Source organism: Canis lupus, chromosome 37 (assembly GCF_003254725.2).
Source record: "Canis lupus dingo isolate Sandy chromosome 37, ASM325472v2, whole genome shotgun sequence".
Classification (NCBI taxonomy): Eukaryota; Metazoa; Chordata; class Mammalia; order Carnivora; family Canidae; genus Canis; species Canis lupus.
This window is the reverse complement of record NC_064279.1, coordinates 26,672,588-26,690,951: the sequence shown is the minus strand read 5'-3', so window position 1 is coordinate 26,690,951 and position 18,364 is coordinate 26,672,588. Positions and strand designations below refer to the sequence as shown.

Genomic DNA, 18,364 nt, shown 5'->3' with positions numbered 1-18,364 from the left:
CTTGATTATAAAAGAGTTAAAAATGAAGTTACTACAAGTAGAGCCTGTGGTCAGAAGGAAAGTAGCTGGAAAATGACCGATTTGATAATTACCTAAGTAAATTCTCCAAGAACACCATTGGCAGCAGCAGCCACACTCTGAAGCCAAGTGTGGAGAGAGGCAAGCCACAAAGATGGGGACCCATGCAGGTCATTACAGCAGGGGTCTGCTGGGGGTCTTCACTGCAAACAACAAAAGCTCCTCTTCCAAACATAAAGGTGTACAGGACGATCAGCAGCCCAAGAAGTGAACTATGACCAACAAAAAAATGGGAGAAAGAAGGGGGCTAACCATCAAACTCCCCAACGATAATCTCTTCTGGGCACAACTATGAGGTATGGTTTCTCCTTAAGTACAGTTTCTCTTTCCAGTCCTACAAAGTCCCACATGTCAAGCAAATACACCTGCTGAGTGACCTGCTGTATTTCATAGAGGTTCACTGGGAAGCGCTGACCACATTGCATCCCAGTGTTTCACATACCTCTTTGCCTCACTTCTGCTTTTTCCTCAGAGCCCTAAGCTTATACCTCCCAAGTAAAATGTTAGCACTTTAACCTTTGTCTCAGGCTCTGCTTTCTAGAAATTGCTAGAAAATTCTAGAGAACTCTAAGCTAAGATTTCCATTATCTTGACTCCCAGCTTTAATGCTTTTCTACCACTACACCACATCAAATGTGGGCGGCTCCCCTCAAAATACGTAAGTATGTAAGTGTGTGTGTGTGTGTGTGTGTGTGTGTGTGTGTGTGTATGCATTTCTCCCTGACCCTGAAACCCACAGCTTTAGCCTAGCTCTTGACTGCCTCCAAGGAAAGTTGATCTGATTCCCCTCAAGGTCTCAGCCTCCTCCCACAGAAGCCACATTAGCAAATTTTAAGTGGGAGTTAATGAAGTCCTCTTTCCTGACTTGTTTGACACTATAAATCCTCAAACTGCATGGATATCTACATTAAGACATTCTTAACTCCAAGGCCTATTTGCCATCTCCTTTCACTCATCCCGATTTTTCCTACTCACTCCCTTACTCAAGTAATTTCTGCAATACAGACTTAAAGCTTCCTCTGATGCCATTTTCTTTCATTTTCCTAAGCCCTGCTCTCCAGCTTTTCAAACATCTCTTAAAATTCCAGCTCTCTAAAAATGTATTCCTTAAAAAGCACAGGTGGTGTCTGGTTACCTCCACCACTCAATCTCAGAGTTAATAGGGTATGACGCTCCAGACAGTACACCCCGTATGAATAACCCGAACCCAGTAGACCTGGAGCTCCTACGTCTCCCCAGACATACCTGTGTTCGAGCACTTACACTACAAACTGTAATTACTTACCTATCTGTCCTCCCAAGTAAACTGTGGGCATGCTGACTATAAGGGCCAGGCCTTATGTATTTTTGAACTTCTCATACACATTAATACTTCTTGAATGGTTGGTGAATAGATGAATAAATGGATAGATGCATTTACTTACATGGATTAATTGCTGTTGCAACAAGTTCCAAGAAATCCATTTGGATTTGTTGGTACTCTGGAATACTTTGATATCAAATACTACCTAAAAGATACATGATTCTAGACAGGAAAAAAAAATTATTATGACCCAATGGAAAATTGGGAAGTGATAGAGTCAATGCAGCAAAATACAAACAGAAGTGGCCCATAAGCATGAAAAGATACTCAACAGTGTCACTGCTAACCAGAGAAGTGTAAATTAAAACACTAAGTATCATTGGGGAATAAAAACTGGCATCGACTTTTGAAAGGGCCATTGGACAGTATTTATTGATATCTATTTGTTTTGATGAGACAATTCCAATTCTCAGGAACTATGCTACTGAAAGGCCAGGAAAGGTATATGTGTAAGGTGATGACTACAGCACTGTTTGTAATGATGAAAAACATAGATTATTTGAAATATAGGTTAAATAGAGGAACAGTTAGTGACTTGTGGATATTTGTATTAAAAACATTAAGAGTTTAAGAGGATATAGTAGGGCTATGTATTCATAGAAAGTCTGCTGAGAGAGATGATTTACATGTGTATATAGGAAAGGGAGGGGGACAGGGCCATAAGGGGGGATGGCTGAATGCGAACTCTTACTTTTCATTCTATATGCTCCCATGTTGTTGGAAGTGTTTACACTGAGCATATGTTCATGTACTACTTTTGCAAGTTAATAAGATGGCTGGTGTTATGCAGATATCACTCCTGTGTCAATCCTTAGAACCAATGAATGTGTGAACTGCAAGAAAACTTAGCATCATCTACTCTGGGAGTTGGTACATTGCTTTCCCTAGGGCTCCACAGGCTTCCCCAAATGCAGCAGAAGGCACACTTAAATCCATTGCACATTAACTGGCGCTTGGAGAAGCTCATGTTCATGCAGTCCTCACACCAAACCTTCTCTATTTAGCTAAAAATCTTCTGAGACTGCCAGATAAACCATCAAAAACAATTACATGTGCAACTACTTATGGATATGAAACTCAACGTTCTCATTGATGCATATCCAATATAATATGCAGAGTTCGATGTGATACTTAGGCCTCAGTAGCAAAGGTTACCCATAACCCTGATTTCAAATGTTTATATTCATCAGAATAGCCCCATTATTCTCAGTAACTGCATTTATAATAGGCAAATCTATAAAATAAGTCCATGCTAATAAAATATTATTTCTTAATTTTATGTTGAGGTCTATAAGTGACTTTATTTTTTATATTTCCAGAAGGAAAAAAAAAAGCTTGAAAATAATTTTTCAGATAAGGAAACTGAGCAGAAATAAAGGTGAGTAACTGGCCAAGAACCCACAGATCACTGCTCAGAGCAGAGCCATGCAACCCTGAGCCAGAGCCTGAGCATTAAGTACGCAATCATGACCTTCCTACATTCCCAAGGGTTAAGCTCTTTTCCCACATGCTGTCTAATGTGATCTCACAGCTACCCAGTGGAATAGGGGTTGTGATACTGTCAGTGAGATAAACAAGGCTCTGACATATCAAATAACTTTTTCTAAATCACACAGCCAACAGGTGGTGTGGCTCAGCCTCCAAAGAGAGACCTCTTATGTCTACATCACTAGATCGCTATGGGGGGTGGGGAGGGGAGGTGGTTTGTCTCTAGTCTAGATCATAAACAACTCGTGCCAGGTACTATACCTAGCATTGTCATCTCCACAAAGCTGCTAACGGAACATAGGATCATATGAAAAAAATGCTCACTAATTAGCCTTCTAATACGCAAAGATCCACTTGTCACTTGCTCTCTGTCTAGGCAAATACTTACGGCAATGGACTTTTTTAAAAAGAAGTTACCACCATCATTTTGAAAATGTACTCTAGTGCTGTCCCAGGCAGGGTTCCTGGTTGCACAAAATATAAAACTAATTTTGCTTAACTTAAATGGAATCTCACATTGCAGAAGTTGCTAGTAAGACTAGAGAGTGAAGCTCTGAAAACAGGTCTCCTGTTTGGAGACCAAACCAGCAGAATGATACCCAAAATCACACCACAGGAAAGATGGGGTCACAGATGCCACACAGCACACAACTGACCTTTGCAGGTGGCCCACCAAGCTGGCCAGGCCCAAGGCAAAAAGCATACTGCTTATGCTCATGGTTGTTGACAAAAGACACCATTTGCTGATATTGCTGCTTCTGAAGGGATTTGTTCTACACTGGATTCTGCTTTATTATAACTGTCTTCAGATTCAAGGTCTTAAACCAAGCATCTGATTGACCCAGTGCAGGTTACAAAGCCCAAGCATAAGCATCCGATAGGTTCAGTTGAAATCACATGCCCAAGCACTAATTGCCAGGAATCTGAAAGAGGACATTTCCACCCTCAGTCTGGTTTCCATTGTGGGAACTAACTGGAGCATGCCTCCCTTTGTGTATTAGTTATCTATTGCCGTGTAATATATCATCCCCAAACTTAGCAGCTTAAAACAAGAAACACGGGTTATCTTCCACAGTTCCTGAGAATCAGGATCTGGAAGCAGTTGGGTAGTTATGGCTCAGAATCTCTCATGAAATTGCAGATAAGATATTACCCAGGGCTATGGTCCGAAAACTTGACAGAGGCTAAAGGATGCACTTACAGAGTGATTCACTCACATGGCAGCTAGTTATTAGCAGGAAGCTTCAGTTCCTCACCACAAATTCTCCATCAGGCTATTTGAGGGTTCTTATAACATGACAGCTGGCTTCCCCTAGAGCAAGGGATCCAAAGAAAAGCAAAACAGAATCCATCATGTGTTTTATGACCAAGTCTTATAATCATACGCAATCGCTCCTGTGGTATGCTATTGACCACACAGACCAACGCTAATATAACGTGGGAGGGGATGATTGAGGGCATGGAGACAGGAGACAGGGATCATTGCTGTCTGTCTTCAAGGCTGGCTAGCATTTATCTGAGTTTTGCAAAAACAAGGAAAAGTGTTAAGAGACTGGGTAACCCATAACAGTCAAGATCTACTGCAAGCACCTTCTAGGCACAAAGCCCACCTTCTAGGTTGTGGGCACTGTGATGGAAAAAAATATTAACAAGATATAAGATAATGCTATCTCAGTTTCATATAAATAAGTGTCAAATTATATTGGAGATTCCCTGGGTGGCTCAGCGGTTTGGCACCTGCCTTCGGCCCAAGGCATGACCCCGGAGTCCCAGGATCAAGTCCCACATCAGGCTTTCTGCATGGAGCCTGCTTCTCCCTCTGCCTGCTTCTCCTTCTGCCTCTCTCTCTCTCTCTCTCTCTCATTGTGTGTGTGTGTCTCTCTCATGAATAAAAAAATAAAATCTTTAAAAAAAAAAAAGATTTAACGTTAAAAAAATTATATTTGCTCTGGGTGGCATAATACACTACTTTGAATTGGGTCATGAGAAAATGGAGGTGGGATGGCCTTGAAGACAACTTTATAGATCTATTTGGACTTAGCCCTAGATGTAACCATTTGCACATTCAAAGCTGAGATCCAGGGACACCTGGGGGGCTCAGCGGTTGAGCGTCTGCCTTGGGCTCAGGGCATGATCCCGTGATCGAGTCCCACATCGGGCTCCTTGTGGGGAGCCTGCTTATGTCTCTGCCTCTCTCTCTCTGTGCCTCTCATAAATAAATAAAATCCTTTAAAAAAAAAAAAGAGCTGAGATCCAATAGAAGAATATATATTTCCATTCTGAGTGTGTTCCTAAGTGTCCTTTGTTCCCCTGGCAGCAATAATCTCAGTAATTGGGGTAATCCATGACCTGCCGAGGGGTTCCAAATCTTCGAAATCAAGCTCATTAGAGTTCTGGTTTCATGATGGACTTTTCTATATCTGATTGCAAATTAAAGGAAACAAGTATCTTGAAAAGCTGGCCAGGACCAAGGAACAGAAACATAAAGCATATTCTCCTTCCTTTTTCCAAATCACTTTTTTCTTAGGCACGAAAATACCAAGCCCAGCCTCTCTTGGACTTGACCCATCAGCTTGACTTGCATACATTCTATCCCTTCCCTCTGCTCTTAAATTCCCATTCTAGTACTTTCTTCATATTCCTTTTATTCAGGATGAAATTGCCTCCAAGTATTCCCAGAGTAGAAAGTACTAAATGAGGCTGGGGTGGGGGGGCGGGGGGCTTCTTATCTGTTTTGTTTTCCTGTTCTGGACAACTAACATCATTCTCAGAATTCTGATCCAGTGCCTCGGAGAGAATGGAGTCCGTTTTAAAACTCAGGGCATCTGGGGTCCCTGGTGAACTAGAGTCCACAACATTCCTAGACGACTCCAAGCAAGAAATGAAACATATCTTTAAGTTTCTCGGCACACTAATGTGCATGTGACAAGAGCTGTAATCAATAAGTAACTTGATAAAGTGGATAGAAATTGACCCAGGAGAGGAGTGTAACATCCTATTAAAGCAAATTCAGCCCAGACCACTTTCAATCAGGCATACCACACTGCAAAACTCAGAGACCGAAGTCTCTGTGGGAGAAGCTAGATCGATATATTAAGCCCAGACTCCTTAACTTTGTACTAACAACAAACCAGAAAAAAAAAATTATTCCCTCTAAATTTAAAGACAGAAAAAAGGATGGGGAAAGCAGGGGAGGGGCAAGAAATATGTAGGTTGTAAGTCACCCACAACTCCCAAGGAATAAATCTGTCTTTCCTGAACTAGACAAACACTTAAATCCACCAGCCCAGCCGCAAATGATTCTTCATGAATACTGAAAGAGGAGAGGGAAATATTCAGGTCACAAATTTATCTGATTGAAAGTCAGGAACTAAGTGAAGCCTGCAAAAGTTTGATTTCTTTTTCATTAATTTTGGGGGAGGAAAGAAAATACTCTGAGATGCTGGGGCACACAGGAAAGGGAAACATCACAGGCTGCAAATTTTTTTGCCAAATTGCATGAATACCATCATATAAATATTTTCACTTGTGCAGGAAGTGCGATTCTGTGTGAAAGAGTTCTCATGAATAAGTACCAAATATTCAAAGTAGACCACCTCCATTGGAATTCCGGAAGCATTTGTGCCACCCCACCTGAGCACCAGCCTCTTCTTACCCAACCACAATAGCCAATCAAGAAAGCAATTCTCAAAATTACAGTCTGCGGAGAGAGAGTATCAGAGGCTGAGGTTTGCAGCACTTTGATTGGATTCTAACTTATGGGGGCCATCAAATATCCACTCCCATAAAGTCCAAACAAAGAGATGAAAAGTGAGAAATAATGTCAGTAGGGCCAAACTAAATTATTTTATAGTCTTTTGCCTTCCACCCTGGCGCCCCTTGAAAGGAAATTACCTCATCAGAACTACTTCTAATTGTTCCCCTTGCAACTTAATTTATTGTGGGCTTATGAGAACCTACTATGTGTTAAGTACTGCAGGGTATGTGGAAGAGAAAAAAATGCCCGAAACAGGTTCCTCTCTCAGGTTGCTCCAAACCGTCCAGTGTTTGGGTGAAAAAGGGGTGGCTGGTAACAGATGATGTTCGTAGAGTCAGCTGGCAAGAGGGTGTTGCCATTCACACCAGAGGTACTTGTGAATGTGCCTGAATGGAAGCGATGGGGTCAGTGTGGTCCAGGAGCACCTGGGTGGCTCAGATGGTTAAGCACCCGATCCTTGGTTTCAACTCAGGTCATGACTCAGGGTCATGAGATCAGGCTAGCTCTGCATTGGGTGTGGAATCTGCTTGGGATTCACTCTCTCTCAAAAAAAAAAAAAAAAAAAAAGTCCAAGTCCTGGCTGTGCCACTGAATTTGAGCAAAGAACTTAATATATTTGGGCCTCAGTTTTCCCATCTAAAAAATGGTCATTTGGTCTTATAGGATATTAAATGAGAGAACATATATAAATCATTAGGGAAATACCTAAAACTAAGTAGGAACTGAGCAAATGTCAGCTACTTCTCCTGGAGGCAGCAAGGGAGATGAACTCACAGGCCCCCACTCGCCCTGTCAGCTCACCTTGCTCCCTGCTGCAGAGCTGACCAGGAAAAGAATCTGAGTGGGGAAAAAATGGAATCCCACTCTGGGAAAGATGATTGAGGCAACTCAAAAATTGAAACGGTGATATAAACAGTTTTCAGAGCCATTCCTCCTCCCTTGTAACAGAACTAGTCCACGGACCCTTGGAGGAGGGGCATGTCTTTGAAAGGACTCACTAAGGAAAGAATTGAGCTAGACACTGGCATGGATACGGGGGCAGTCAAGACCATGTCCTGGCCCCCAACGAGCCTACAAGTAAGGGGTGGGGCACAGGGAGAGGAGAGACAGAAATGTATAAAAAGTTGGATGTCAACTACAGTGTCTGCCATGGCCACTCCCCATCAAAGGGACACCCTCACCCCACCCCACCCCCACATGCTTCGTACTATGTGATTCCCTCCACCTGCAGCCATGCATGGGAGATGCAACCGAGAGTACCTGAGGAGCCAGGCATGTATGATGTAGCCCAGATACAAGAACAGACTCTGAGCCCATCTGACACTTGCTCAAAAAATTTAACCCCTTAGCAGTGAGAGCTGAAGCTGAGCCAGAGAACAGCAATGAGATGGACCACATGCCGGGTCCAGCTGGGAAGCTGTAAGAAGCATGAACAAGAAGGCAGGGGGAACAAATGAGGCAGTGCCGGTTGGATCTGTCAACCCACCTGTCGAGGTCCTGGCAGGAAAAGGACGATACACTCAAATTGAGTAATCTGAGAAAAGTTGGATAAAGAGATTATGTTCCAAGAGCCGACCACCCCGAGGCCTACTGTTGTCAGACCAGGAGAGGGGAGCTGAGCAGAGGAGAGGCCTCCATACCCTGGGGCCAGCCCAGAAGGAAAGTAGCCGGGGAGTAAGCCTTCAACTTCAACTTCACCCTCCTCCTGCCCCGTGCTCCTGCCTTGCCTCGATTACCTCAAAACCAAAACTGAGTCCATGGAACATCCATTTAGGTGTAGAGGGAAAGTGTCCTCCTTGCAGCACACTTTGCTTTGAATGATATCAAAACTGAGTTTGTGCTGTGGCTGGTCCCGACAAGCTGGAACTGTTTACCCGCTGTGCACCTTGGGTGATTCCAGAAGGCCGGTCCTCAGCAGACCTTCCTCACCAAGGAACCATGGGGCCTGTTTGGGTGAATTGGGCTCGGACCTACAGAGACTGCTAATCTTGATCCTTAACTGGCATTACCGTTCTGACACCCTCTTACTAAGTCTTTAAAAACAAAAACAAAAACCCTGACTTTTACCAAAGCAACTCCCGTTTTATTCACTGAATTTATCCATCACTGGTGTGTATTCATTTGCCTGGTAGGTTCACAGACTGTTTCTGTTTTAGCTCTAATAGTCATTGTTTTTACATGGGTCAGCCCCCCAGGGCAGAGAGCCGGGTAGGGAGGGCTGAAAGGTGCATCTGAAGGGCAGACACAGCTATTCAAAGTGGATGTTGGGGGGAAGGTCAGTAGAGAAAGAAACGTAAGGAGTAGACAAGCAGGGAGGAGCCAAGTCCCTGAAATGATGGAACATGCTTCCATCCATTGCCACGTTCATAAACTCTTATGCTCCCCAAAGCCAGCTTTGGGACTTTAGGTTCAATCTCCAACCCCACTCTTCCTCTGGCTGGTTCTTTGGTTCTGTCTGGATTCCCATGCAATGTTTCCTTACGTACTGAGATCTCAATAAACCTGGCCACTTTGACCATGTCTCTTCGGTTTCCCCTCCAGGAGCTATTCTCCTCACCTGCTATCTTTCTCCAGTTCCTCCCAGGGACTCAGTGGGCTACCATTAGAGGGGTTAAATGTAGGTCCTTCCATAGTTAGGATGCCCTCCCCTGGGGCGCCTGGGTGGCTCTGTGGTTGAGCGTCTGCCTTTGGCTCAGGGCATGATCCCAGGGCTCTGGGATCGAATTCCGCATCTGGCTCCCTGCTGGGAGCCTGCTTCTCCCTCTGCCTGTGTCTCTGCCTCTCTCTCTGTGTCTCTCATGAATAAATAAATACAATCTCTAAAAAAAAAAAAAAAAAAGGATGCCCTCTCCCCAGTGAAGTCATCAAGGAGATGGGGTGAGGCAGCCCCCTACCCTGTTATACTCTGTCTGCAGCCTCCCAGAAACGTCCATACCAGGTTGAACAGGCATTTAGGAAGTTCTTTATTGAAAGCTAGGACAAATTCCAAAAGGGAATGATAACATAGTAGAGAACCAGTCAAAGTCCTTCATAACTTAATCTTTCCCCAGTGTCATCCAAAAAGAAGTGCAGCATGGCTTCTTCTTAACTCCCTCTTGGCAGCCAAACTCAAGAGAAAAGGAGCCTACTTCTCTTTTAATGGTTGCCCCTTGATTACCATAATAGATCAGTCTAGAAAGGTCAGGATTAAATGTTGTTGTTTACTGTCAGGGAGAGGGATGGGGAACAGAGAGAGCATCGTCAGCCCCCTCTAGTCACACTTCTGAGAGGGTCCAGAGTGCATAGGCAACCCGAGAGAAGGTTCGCTCTTGCCACCAAAAGTCAGAAAGTGATCGCTATGGGCTAGTGGGGTCCAGCCAAAGACCACACTAAATATGTCCTCTTAAATCAGCATCAGCTTCCAGGCAGCAAGGCGGGAGGGGTAAGGAGGGGGTCAGTAACACAGTATAGTCAACTCAGGACTGAGAGCAAGGAGGAGTTAATTTAAGTAGACACATGCACTATTTAATCTGCAATTGGAAATTCTGCAGCCAAAACATGTGGAAAGCAGCTCTGTGAGCAATATTTTACAGTTTTCATCAAAGAAACTCTGCTGCCTGCCTCTCTTGGGCTCATTTCCCAGGAGAGAAGAAAGGAAAAAGCATGCAGGGATGCCCTCTGTGTCCTTGACTCTGGTGTGTGTGTGTGCGTGTGTGTGTGTGTGTGTTTGGGGGCACATGAGGGAGGAAAGACTCACTGCAAAGAAGCCCCAAGAGAGGATGTGTCCAAACCACGTTGGAGAAGGAAGGGAGTGCCAGCAGCAGGGTGAGCTGTACAACCCTGCTCCTTGGGCCACCTTCTCAAAGATATTATGACCCTGCTATGAGCAGTAACATCACCCATCCAAAGCCAACTTCGTTAAAACGGCCACTGGGCAGGTCTCGCACAGGAGCAAAGCAAGGAGTCATCCAGATGCCTAAAAAGGGGTCCAAATGCTCCCCCAAATTTCACTCCACTGACTTCTGTAATGCCCCCAAATCCCCACTAGGAGATTCACCTCTGCCCACAGCTGCTCCTCTGCTCCCAGGCAAACGTCACCTCCACAAGTCTAAACAGGCGATTCTCAAACCTCAGCACGAATCTGCTGAAGGGCTTGTGGAATCATGAGGTAGCGGGGCCCCAACCGCAGAATTTCTGACTCCGCAGACCTGGAGAGGTGCCCGGGAATTTGCATTTCTACAAGTTCCTGGGTGATGCTGCCACTGCTGGTCCCGAGACCACCTGATGAGAACCACGGGCCTGCGCCCAGAGACACCGCTGGTTTCATCGAACCCGCTTCTGTTATTCGGCAGAGAGCAGATAGGGAAGAAGGGATAGGACACAGGAGCTGTAACATCCGACAGTGGGAGGCAGGAAAGGTGTCCTGGGGGGGAGGCACACCGCCCAGCAGTGAGCCCCCTCCCACTGGGCGACCAGCCTCCGCCAGCAAATCCTAGGAGGCCAGAGGAACACGGTGGGCAATCAGATGGCACGCACGGGGGCCTTTGTTCCTGTCCTTCAGAGCCAGGGGGTCACAGCCAGGCCCCTCCAGAGCGGGAGGGCAACCTACACTTGCCACCTGAAGTCTCTAACTTGGCAGGTGTGGAGCAGCCCCATGGTGGGGCTCGAGGGCCACTGGTTCCTTTTGTTTTAGGTTTACTGTTCATGTCCAAAGCTGCTTCTCCGCGCTCAGGCCTGTTTATCCAAACCCTGCAAATGAGGGGCCCTGCATGTGACTTTGAGACATCTGTTTTCTCTTTGCATGTTCTCATTCTGATTCCTCTCTCCCTCCCACCCCTTGTCTTTCTCTATCACAATGCAGTTTCCCAGAAATAGAAGTCTGACAAGCTCCAGGAAAATCCGAAGGGTCCACTCGGTTTAAACTACAATTGAAAATCTTCCTGCTTCCACTCTGAAAAGGAGAGCACGTGTTTTTCGGAATGGGAGACAAAAGGGCCACCCCCTCCCCCCCCCCAACCACACAGTTCTGCAGGATTGTTTCGAGACTGCAATTAGAAAGAGCTCTTTGGATTTTAAAAATGGATTTCTAAATAATACATGTGGGTTGTGTTTTGTTTTGTTTTGTTTTGTTTTGTTTTTTGCTGAGAGAATAGCTTTCAAAGGTCCAGTTAGCTACTCCTTTGCATATTAAGGAAAGCTTTTTATCTATCAAAAGTGCTCTGTGGAGCTGGCCAGGAGTAAGCACAGAAACTTAAAAGATTGGGAAGAACCAGCTAACCAGTAAAGATAATAATCACGCTTTGATACCTATGCAAAGAAGGCAGCGCTGCTCTAAGTACTGATGCTAACATGCCTACTCAGAAGACTGTGACTTAATGGATTAGTGGAATGGCCTAGAACAGAGATGGCCAAAGATATACCTGCTTTCATCAGTGGCTTCTTAGATGCAGTTTTGTTTGGGGCACCTCTTTAAGGAGACTGCTGAACTGTGAGTCACACTCCCCAGCCCCATCCTCAAACCCCACAGAGCTCCTCCGTGACCCGATGGTCCACTCGTCCCTTCCTAAGCATCTACAGGGATCTCCCTTGGCAGCCCTGTCCCCGCCACCCACTCACCCACCAACCAAGTTAGTCTTGCTCATAGCATTATGAGCACGTGTGCGCGTGTGCACACATACACATGCACACATGCAAACACGCACAGCAGCTATCTTTCCTCATCCTCGCTAAACTGCAGTCATCATGAGATGTGTTCAAATAACAAAATCACTGTTCTGTGTATTTCTTGGCATTTACAGCAACACCTTGTCAGGTTTCCCCAAACCCATAAATACTCCGTCACAAAGGTCCCCCTTTATAGCCCAGTGTGGAGGAACTCAGCCATCTGCTTCCAGGCTTCAACCGTTTTCACTTATCTTCCACTTTGTTTTATGGGAAGGGATTAGGGCTGGATTTCTGTCAGTGCCCGGGTTTCATTCCACTGCCCTGGCACTTCTTCCATCTCTGGCCACATGTGCAGGCTGATAAGCGGAACTCAGACACTCATCCAGCCTAACCAGTGGGTCCTTGTCAATGAACTTTAACCTCTTTGGTGACGCCCATATAATGAAGCACATCTTTCACCCTCTCTAGGAAAAGCTAGAAAAAAAAAAAAAAAAAAAGAAAGAAAAAAAAAAAAAAAAGAAAAAAGCCCTGCTCTGGAATGATGCAGTTAAACGTCGCAGTTCAAGAAAGCACAACGGCTGCGGAATCCCTCAGCATGAAAGGATACTTCATCCGTGGATGGCTCTCAGGTCCCAAGGGAACAGAGTAGCTACACACACTTTTGGAAAAAGAAGGACATTCTAAGAAGACAGGAATTGTGTCCTTGAAGGAGGAGGAGGAGAGATCAAATCTACCGCCTGGGCATAAGGCAGGGGCACTTGTGGGAAGGGAAAGTTCTACAACAGCCTCCAGAGTGGTTCTCAAAGTGTGGTACCCAAAGCAACTTCAGCAGCATCACCAGGGTACGTGTCAGAAATGCAAACTCTCAGCCCCACCCTAGACCTAGTCATCAAAAGCTGCATTCCCTAAACTCTCCTGGTGACTGTAAGGCATACCAGAGTCAGAGGAGCGCTGGCTCGGTGATCAGCATGGGGGTGGTGTGTGTTGGCCCTGTGTAACCAGCAGGCTGAGTGGCATAACAGGGCAGAGGCCCACCTGGTTCTAGAACAGCTGGCAATCTGGGTCAGTCACTTTACTACTTGGGACAGCTGTAGAAGAGCCCTGGTTTTCCAGATTCCAGATGGAATCATTTCTCAATTCCAGATGGACTCATCTGGAAAATCAGGTCCCACCCTCCAAGATTTTGATATAATGAGTATGGAGGACAGCCTGGGCATCAGGACTTTTTTCAAAGCTTCCTGAGTGATTACGATATGAAACTAAGGGTGAAAACTGGAGCACTTGACAGCCGTTAAGGTCTTGCTAGCTCTAAAACTCAATTATTTGCCCAATTCCATGGCTCTAGATAAGTACTATAAGTTAAAAAAAAAATTTAAACAAAAACAAATTTAAACCTAAAACTAGGATACGCCCAAAGTTTCTTTTATTTGATTTATTTTATTATATCCTGACTTAAGTAGATTTAAGAATAATAATTATTGAAAGTTCTGATTAGTTTCCAGTTAATTGAAACCTTATTCTAATATATTTCTTTTAGTCGATTTTGTACTTCATATGGGAAATTTCACAGCATGGCCCCTATTTCTCAACAGATCTCCACTCTTAAATTTTATTTAAGAAGTTGATGACTTGCCTATCTATTTTTTGCTTTGAAGTTCAGTTATAAATGTATAGTGAGTTCTATCCTCTAATACCAACCTAGGATCTTTTTCAAATCCACATGTCCATTGAAGTTAAAGGAAGATATTTAAAAATAAAGATGAGCTGTTTTCAATCTCACTTCTGAACCACTGCATTGCATTTCATCCCTTCCTATGTGGATTTCTTACTGTTTTATTTGGGGAAAGACACTGTGGTTTGGGTTGCCATGGACTGACCTATTTAGCTTCCCCACTTTGGATAAGTTTGGCTAGGTGAATCAATTTATATAGTCTCCTCTGAATTGTCACTCTTAGTGACAAGCGAAAAATTGAAATTTGCAAGCCACTAGCTGTTAAGATGGTACATGAGATTTTAAGATTTGTTAGGGAAAAAAAGAAAAGAAAAACTCAACTGGGCAGATTAGGAGTTCTTTTTTTTTTGAAGGCTCTATATATCCATGATGTATTTTTAAGAGGGTTTAAATAAATGTTAATAGGAGAGAATGCATCTCAGCCTTAGGCAAAACTGAAAACTTTTCTGCAGAGCCATCAGGAATCAGCAGGCCCTCCCAGTTCCTCTCTCAGACACCCCACTTTTGGGGTGGCTACTCTCTCTAAACACTTCTCTGTCCAAGAACCAGATTTTTCTGAATCCCCAAACTCATGACAGAAAATGGCAACCCACCACTTTTGAGTTTATTATACTCAAGCATAAGCAAATGGTCCTTAATGAACATGACTCATTTGGTCATGGTTCTGAACACCCTCAAGGGAGGATGTGATAGCACAGGTTGTGTTCACACCCATTTCAGTCTATGGCCACTCATGGGTAGAAGGATAGTCACTACAAACATGGCTGCTATCACTCACCATGTTGGAATGAAAGTGAATTAAAGCTCAGAGAAAAGGGAACATCAGGAACTGGGCAGATTCCCCAAAAGTAGTTTTCAACCATTACCCACTTATTGGAATAACAGAGTTTCATCAGCATGTCCTCTGAGCCCCACCAGTATTCCTTTTTGTCAGGAGGGTTGGAGACATTGCCCCCCACCCAATCCTTCCCATGCCTCACTGAGCAGTGATGAAGGCAACAGATGACCTTGTGTTCTATATCATCTCAAGTATGACTCACATGAGAAAGATTCATGGTTATCCCCAATATCTATTTCTTCTTCTCCTGTAAAATTAGAACTTGTGGTTAGGCGGACGGCCAGCCAGAACAAATATTACATTTCTTAGCCTCCCTTACATCTAGGTATGACCATTTCACTAAGTTCTGGCCAACAGGTTCTGAGCAAAAATGATAAGTGCAACTTTTAAGCCATGTTCATAGAGGGAACAGGCTTCCCCCCTCCTCTTCCTTCTTCCTCCATCCTACTGCTAAGAACATGAGCATGGCAGCCAGTTATCTTGGATGGTGAAGATCAAGGAACACTGGCAGAGTAACAACATAGAAGGAGCCTGGGCCCCTGACGATGTCAGAGAGCAGAGCCACCATATCAGCTGACCGTTTACATGAGAGATACATACAGCCCTACCTTGTTTAAATCACTTTTATTTTTTATGTCTGTCACACAACAGCAGAAACTACGTCGTAATACTGCTTGTACTGTCATAAACTTCCAGAACTTTAATGTCATAATATTATTTAGAGATTATCCAGCCCAACCCTTCATAGTGCAAATGAGGAAGAATTTAGCAACGAAGAAGAGAGAGTGAATTGCCTCATGGCACATCTGGGTCTCAACCTAGGTCTTCTGACCCCTTCCCACCCTCCCTCCAGCCCCAGAACTTTTTCTGACTACACTGATCTTCTCCACTAAGAAGGTAGTGAATATTCAGCAACGTATGATTGAATTTTGTTTTTAGAGACTTTTTCCTACCTACAAGATGATGTGTACATGAAACAATAGCAATCCCCCTTTTATAAAAGGAACAAAGGGTTTTGTTCTGGGTCTGCCCACTTCTATTTCTTTACAGCTCAAACTTTGAATCCTCACTACATCTGCACTCCCTCAAAGCCAGATCTAGCATAAGGTAGGTGCCATGGGACATGCAGGAAGACACTGAATCTCCCTGGGCCTCCCATTCCTCCTTTGAAAAATAAAATTAGACAGATCCGTTCACCTCTGAAATTCTAAAGTTCTGTTAAGGTTGTATAGGCTCTCCAGTCTGATCCTGACAAAAATGTGATTTCCTAGGAAACCATTTCCCACTTTCAAAGGACAAAACTAAGCTTTCGAACATAAAGGCTTCAAGCACCGTGCATCCCATGCTCCCCACCACCCAGGCCTCAAGAAGACCCTGCTGGGCACACAGGAGTTGGCATATGGTAGGTGAAGTGCCATGACCAATCGTTCACAATCAGCTCTTGTTGTGCTAACCTGTTATCTGCCCTTTCCCTTTTGTGGAATGGACGGAGACAGCTGGGTTCCCAGGTGCCCCAGAGTGCATCTTGGAAACCGGGACCTACAAGACTAAAGGCAGAGAGGGAAGATCAATGGTGATACTGCTCTTGCACTTAACTTCAGTGAGCCCTTCTTGGTCTTTACAAGACCAGAACCTGGGTTTGAACTCCTATCTTCACCCAATTTATGGGCAAGGAAAGGCACATATAGAACCCCAAACACCCACAATCTGATCATACCCCACCTGGGGCCATCGCTTGCTTTTAGAAAGAAAAAACTAAATACCCGGGGAGGTGAAATCAGAAGAAAGTTGAAAAGCCCCTAAAAGTTGTTTGCCTCAACTAACTGATAAAAGAACAAAGAGCATAGAAGGAAAAATCAGACCAGAACTCAAGTCAGATGTATATAGTCACCTACTTCTTCCCTTTAAAATAATAATTTAAAATTATGCTATCACTAATTTGAAATTAAATTTTGACTCTCTTTTACTTCTTTGCTACTTACACATTAGCTCCTCACTGGAGTGTCATGTCACTCGCTACAAAGCAAGATGTAGCCTCCACCACCCCCTTGCAAGGGGATTGATGCTCAAGCACCAGGAGTCTAGGACAGTGATCACACCTCCTAGATCACACACGGAGAACTTAGGGAGCCTTTCAAGGTGGTTCCTAATCCCTCAGTCAGAAGTGGGGAGGCAAAAGGAAAACCTCGTGAGGCTTGCAGGAGTGTTCTCACTCTGGCTCTGGTGCAGAAGTAGCACCTGGATTAAGCCACATGGTATCCTTACCAGAGAGAGCTGCCCAGGAGCTCGAGACATCCTGTGTACTCCTGGCCTCAGCATGTTTCACCTTTCCCCATTTGTCTCCCAGGCCCTAGGGAAACATGAACATTTGTCTGCTGGACACGGAGGATGAACCTAAGGCCAAGAGTGCTACCTGAAGCCCAAGCCCAAGGCTCTCCTTGGAGTCACAAGATGCCAGGCTCTGCCAAAGGGAAAACAGAAGGCCTTTCAGGACAAGCATCGCCAAGTTGAGGATGAGAGTCTCCAAGGCAGGCTGATTCCTCCTACCTGTCTTGAGCATGAATGACCATCTTCTCTTTCTAAATGACAGTTTGGCTGGTTGTGCCCCAAGAGGCTGAAGCAAGGAGGGAATCAAGCCTGAGGCCCTAACCACACATTACCTCATTTAATCCTCATAACCGCTTGAGAACCATGCATGATCTTATCCCCATTTTACAGATTTAGAGAGTAAGTGAATTGTCCAAGGTTGTAGGATCAGTCAGTGGTATAGTCAAGATTCCAACCCAGACCTGAGCTCGGCACCAAATCATAAAGTCTGCCAGAGCACAGACATCCATCGGGGAAGCCACTACGTGGGCCTGGGCTCCAGTGTGTGTCACCATCCTCTGCGTCCTGAGACGCAGAGGAAGTGTCCTCTCAGAGGACAACTGGAACTGCCTGTTACCTTCCACTTAAGAGTTGCTTTTCTCCCAACATTTTGCCACCCTGTGGCTCACATTCTGAGAAATTTATAATCAGTATAACAAACTTTTTTTCTAGGTTCTCGCTTTTGAATGCTCTCCATTTTCAAGAACTTGGGTTCCCATTCTAGGAACTACTGGTTGTTTCAATCACTGGGTTTCTCTACATATTTCTGAAAAGCTTGAAAAATCCAGTTGAATTGATGACATTGTCATTTTCTTTTTGCCACACAGAATTTCTCTAAAATGAACCATCATTTCTATGCCTTGTAGATACTCAGGCTTTCCCTTAAATAAATAAATAAATAAATAAATAAATAAATAAATAAATAAATGCAACACCTTGTTTGCAAAGGGCAGCTCAAGTTTGAAAAATGTGCCAGGGAGATTTTTATGTTAGCACTCTGGATCAAGATTTCAGTCCACTGAGCTAGTCGAGCCTGCATTTACACTAGCAGGCAGAGGTCTCAGGTGGCCATTGCGGGCCCCCCCCCCCACTTACCCT

General features: G+C 44.5%; 1 long non-coding RNA gene across 4 annotated transcripts in view; it reads right to left on the bottom strand.

Annotated features, from left to right (window-relative positions):
* LOC112656585 (uncharacterized) overlaps positions 1-18,364 on the bottom strand; it is a 73,575-nt gene that overhangs the window by 35,687 nt on the left and 19,524 nt on the right. For 2 of the 4 annotated variants that reach the window (XR_004812565.2, XR_007408868.1), the window contains exon 4: positions 4,131-4,241. The exons of 1 other annotated variant lie outside the window; for it this stretch is intronic. This is a non-coding gene — a long non-coding RNA (uncharacterized LOC112656585). The remainder of the gene's footprint in view (positions 1-4,130; positions 4,242-18,364) is intronic. One more of the 4 variants, XR_003134478.3, reaches the window with a different exon arrangement.